The following is a 6,000-nucleotide window of genomic DNA, read 5'->3' on the forward strand; positions in this document are numbered from 1 at the left end:
TAAAAAGGTAGGTATGAAAATCTGGCTAAGAAAATGTTGTGCCCTGATTGACGATTTTGTAAAATATTAGCCTAAGGAGCATAAATTATAGATGAATTCCTGGATCTTTCAAACATCCGCAAGTATCTTAGATTACATACTCGATTAAAGAATCCAACAAACAACGCTCTGGTGTAGATTTAAAAGAATTAGTTTCCTATAAGCATGCTAGAAGACTTTATGAATAAGCGACATCTTTTACAAGCTCTTAGGGGATACAATTTAAAAGGGCGGTGGAAATCATATTGGTGTGATGTTTGTAAGGGTTCGGCAAGAAACACGTAAGAGTATTAGGATTCATAAACGATTAAACCACTATTTTTATTCATGTTCTCAAGCATTATTAAAAAAAAACATATGTAAATGTACTGAGATATAGCCAACAAAGCATAAAATAAGACATGTGAAGCGATAGAGAGGGCATGAGAAGCTAAAAAATGTTTCATTTTTACTATCTTGATGTATGAAGAAAATGTAGCAATGGGTCTATTTAGGTCATTTAATATTTTTTGGGAAAATGGGCCTATACAATGTTAGGCCCATGCATTAGAAAACGTTTCATTTCAAGCCTTGTTATGCCTTACGCTCTGTAGTGCAAAAGGTTTGGGGGTTGTGTGGTGTTAGGCCCAAGGCCAAGTTAAGCCTAAAATTGATTGACTGAATAGGCCCCAGAGGGAGATTAGGTACTTTAATTTATAATTGATGGTTTTCAACCAAAGGTCTTGTTGGTTTAGGAACTGTAAGCCTTATGCCTTGTAGTGTTAAAGGCTTGGGGGTTGTGTGGTGTTAGGCTTAGATTCGATTGGGTCCATAAGCCAAAGGCTGATTTATGCCCCATGTTAATTGGTTAATGGGCCCAACGTCGAGGTAGGCTAAAGACCAATTGAACTAATAGGTCTTTCATTAGACAGGGTGATACGAAAAAGGTCGATATGTTTTAGTACCCTTGAGTGGGTTCATCCATAGAAGGGGGAAAGTTTATAATAAAGGACATGTGTTTAAAGTGTAACTGGCGATAATACATGGGGAGTTTATGAATGATAAATGCATAACGAATTTAAAGGGACTGAATGGGGGAAGTGATAAAAAAGAGATATGAGGAAGGGAAAATAGACAGACTATAACATCTTAGCCAGATATTACTTATTTAAATAAATTTAAGAAAAAAATACCTAAAGACCACATTTATTCAATACATTTTCCCAAAAGGCAGGAAAAATTTAACTTTATTATAAATGCCAAAAATGTCAAAAATATAAATTAAACTCGAGTTTACATCTCCAAATCCAATAACAAATCCAGATTACAAAACATAGTAGTAATAAAGTGTAGAAATAAAATCCCCCAACTGCCTCGCTCTGATGCTAAGTCTGACCGACACCTCCTACATGATTGTCGCCAAACACACATAAATAGGGTGAGCTTAACAGGAAAAAAAATGCATTACAATGTATAATAAAATAACCATTCAATATCCCAAACACTCCTAATAACCCCAAACAACACGGTCAAATCTTCCCCACTTCCTCTGGACGTCTCTTGATCCTACACCCTTTGATGATTACATTGGTCGATACTTGCTGCCACGAGTGTCTACTCACCCCTTCGACTATAGGCCACCACCTATAGTCCACACGTGGGAATGATCTTGTTACGGCTAAAATTCGTAACACCAAGTGGAGTTTCCTAATACGAACCACAATCCATATTTCTCTCAAGACTACCAAACTCGTCGGCTAACACCAAGGAGGGCAATCTTCTGAGACCCATCCATATGAGCCATGATCTCGCGCACTCCATTGGACTTCCAAAACCACCAGGCTACAACCTTGAGTGGTCACGTGTTACCCCAACACAAGTTTCACTTGTAATTGGACCTCCAACAAATCATCGCCTCAATAGCTCCATCCAAATTAATTGTTGCCTCTATAATTGCTCTACGAAATACAACAGCAACAATGAGTGAGTTATGGTTGGAATGAGTGTGTTGTGATGAATAAATGTATGTGTGTTTACTCTGTTTTTGGCTCCTAAAAGCACTCTAGTTCTAGCTATTGCTTATTAGTTATTACAAGTGAAAATAACTACCAAAAGATCCCCTATACACTAATCAAACTAACTAACTTCACTTGCCAATTGGGTAGTAAGTCTTCCAACAATTGCCAAGGGTCACAACAGGTCACTCTATCCACTTTTCTTTGGCTCTTCACACTTGTAACTTGCTCCAGGTAGTGGCCAATCCAGCTGGTTTATGACAGCTAAATGTCACTTTCATTCCAAGCCTAAGCTCATGAAACTTCCCTTCTCGTTGACCCTTGGATCACTTCTTCTAGTCTCAGCAAATCTCTTAAAGGATCAAGATCAAATCTAGCAGCAAACTTCGTCTAGCGGAGCCTCCCCTACCACCAGGCACCACGCGAATCTAGTGGCCACTGTCACTGCTTTGGGTCTCTATCGCCTGGTGGCTCGTCTCGCGTCGCCAAGCGCTATACTAGTAGTGCAATGCTACTGGTTTTTTGGCACTCTTAAACAGGTTCCAATGCACCCCAATCATACAACACACAACTCATACTACACTACAGTTATGCAGTCATAATCCCTATGACTGAATCACAATGCACACATCCATTTACCAGCATTTCATAATTAAAACATGCATTTATACAATTATCTATGACATTTACCACACCCTTATTCTCTTACCCAAATGCAACAGGCCACACTGCATTTCTGTAAACATCATAGATTGCACCTAATAACAATAACCAAAACAGACACTTTATCACATCATAATCATAGAAACCTTTACTTTTACATGCATTTGGTCCTAATCATCACACATTTACATATATAACTAGTTGTCTTATATAAATTTACTTCATACTTCCTTTGCCAATTAACCTACTGTATGCACAAAATTACTAGATCAACCCCAAAGAACACGAATCACATAATAAAAACTATGAACGTCCCGCTGTCCTGATGTGTCACCTGGCAACAGTTCATGCGCCGCCAGGCGGTGCATACAATTCTAAAAAACTCCCAGATTGTTCTGCCCTGCGTAAACCCTAAAACCTCAAATCAACAATTCCAGCATGCGTTTTGATATAATTTTTAATGTTCCAACATCATAGAGAGTTCATGCTTATTTAATTTAGAATAATTTCCATGAAACATATTATAATCATAAGCAAAGACCATGTTTACTCATCCCTAAACCCCACAAGAACCCTAACCCCAAATTAGATCACGATTCATCCCATTTACATATAAAACATAAGTCCAAGCCCTTAATCATATCCAATTCATACATTAAATCATCCCAGACACTGAACATAAACAATATTATGGCTGCAAATGATCAAAACACCAACCAGAACATATAAAACTCAATTTCAAACTCGCGTCACCTGGCGAGCAACACACAGCCGCTAGGCGGTTCATAGAGAAAGCGCAAAAACTGGGTTCTGGAGCATGCGTTGCCTGGCGGGTCACACATGACTGCCAGGCAGTTTCTGGAAATTCTAGAAAACATGAACAAATTGTGCAAAAATTGATAGAATCCAAGTACCACAAGCATACTTAAATCGCCAAATCATTTATCAAAAATAGAAAAAAGAGATGCAGCTCCCCTAACCTGGAATTCCTTCTCCCAAAAGTGCTCTTAGAATCCTTCCTTGCACCACAATTGATCTCCCATTTGATCTCCACCCTTGAGCACTCCTTCTAGCCTTCTAACACTCCTTAGTTTTGTTTTTAGGGTTCTAAAACTCCCTTTTTAGTATCCACATGAAAATTCCTTCCTAAGAGCCCCACTCTCGTCCCTCCCATCCCTCTTAATTACCCAAAACGAAAATAATAATTAACATCATTAACAGGTGAGTTCATTGCACCGTAACTAGGGTTTCTAGGTTTTCCCTAACATTGCATAACCAAAAAAAATAATAATAAAACACAAAGAAGTCGAGGCTAAATCATGCTAGCCAAGGTTCGAACCCACCACAACTCAATTACCAAACAATGCATAAACAACAACCAATTCATGTTTTATGATAATTCTTATACCTTTAGGATTATATTATCACACACCATGGTCAAGCATATTATTAAAATAATAAAATAATAAAATTAATACGCTAATGGCATACACAAAGCTCAAACCCAAGCCCTCTCATAATAGCCAAGTACTCTTAACCACTTAAGTTACCATTGCTCCTTGTCTTCTCTCTCCATATTAACTAACTTAGAGATTCTCGCCCTCGCATTTATTAAATCAATATTTATTTATTTATTTTATTTTCCTGGGTCTTACAGTACCCTCAAACTACCAAGCGCCCCAATGACCTCTCTATTTGTGGCTATCGCCTGGCGGAGACATACCCGCCGCCAGGCACCACGCTAGTAAAGTGGGTTTTATTGGTTTAGGCACAACAATATGTTTTCTAGCTTGTCCAAGCATTGTAATCATACAACCAGAACGCCTATTTCCTATGATTACAGTTCCCATGACACAGAATTCATCTTAACAATTCCTAGGTACCAATCACACATAAGCACTCAAGCATTCCAACTTGAAAATAAGACATCACTTTAGTGTAGCTAAGAATGTACATCATATGGTGAATCTTTATACCAACATTCTAAACATACATGCAATTTCATAAACAGCATAGTATCTATACTGCCACTTTCATTTTGATGCATCACATCCTAAACCAAGATTTATCAAGCCACACAATTACAATCCCACACATAAGTGCCTTTAATAGTTATTTGACATTATCAAGAGGTCATGCCTACATTTTAAATATTTCCGTACAACAATCTTTAAAATTTCCCAATCAGGTAGGTGATCTGGTGTTGTGATTAGAACCTATTTTAACCCTTTTCTTTTCATATCTTAAATTAATTCAAGTTTCAAATCAATCCCCAATTCTAACTCATGCATCAACACACCCAATTGCATACTTAGACATCAAAATGTTTGATTCTAGATTTGTTAGAAGTATGTCCTTTTTTAATACAATAAAAACATGTTAAGCAAATAGCAGTTCTAGAGTATGGTTTTTCATTTTCAACCTATATTCTAAAAAATCCTTTTATTATTATTTGTAAAAGATCCTACATCCACTTGTTAATCACTCTATTAAGTGAGAGATTAACTAAACACTAAAATAAACTTATATTACAAATATTACAGAAAAATAAAATCTTCGGGTGCATATTTATTTTTGGTTGATAATAACTTTCATTTCATGTAACCTAAAGACCAATGCAAAATGTTGTTGGCAAAAGCAGAAGACAAGTTAATGTTGACGAAAGATTTTGATGATGATAAACAAACTTAAAAGCCATCTGGAAGACAATCTGAAGACATGTGTTTTATGTTTAAAGTTATCTTGTAAAAGTGTTTTAAAGTTCTTAGAATAGCTTAGAATCAACAGCCAGATCGTAATCTTTCTGATTCTTTTATTTTTGTAAAAACCAATGGGATAATCGATTATCACTTAGGATAATTGATTATCCTAAGCTAAGTTCATTTTTCAGAAATGCACTGGAATAATCGATTATCACTAGTGATAATCGATTATATCTAGCAGTTTGAACATGATTGTTCAATTTTTGATCTAATTTTCGAAACCCCTATTTAAGGAACTGCAGTGCTCCTTCGAACTTACCTTTTTGAGAGTCAGAGTCTTAGTGTTGTGTTTGCAAATAAGTTCTCTGGTTGTTCTTAAAAGAGCTTTGAAAAGCATAGTGTGGGTAGAGCGATAACTTTTCCTAAGAGGGTTTCTAGGAGATTGAGTGTTGTTGTTGTTGCTAGGAAAGCTATGTCAAGGTCTTTGTGTGATTCAGAGAAAGTTACTTTCATCTCTTGTGTCTTTAAGAGAGGTGTTTTCTTTTCCCTATTCTTTTGTTATCTAATTGTAATCTGATATTTTTAGTGATTGAGTTAATCTC

The sequence above is a fragment of the Vigna unguiculata genome, chromosome 1, assembly GCF_037176805.1.
Source record: "Vigna unguiculata cultivar grain cowpea cultivar isolate G323 ecotype 2 chromosome 1, ASM3717680v1, whole genome shotgun sequence".
In the NCBI taxonomy this organism is placed as follows: Eukaryota; Viridiplantae; Streptophyta; class Magnoliopsida; order Fabales; family Fabaceae; genus Vigna; species Vigna unguiculata.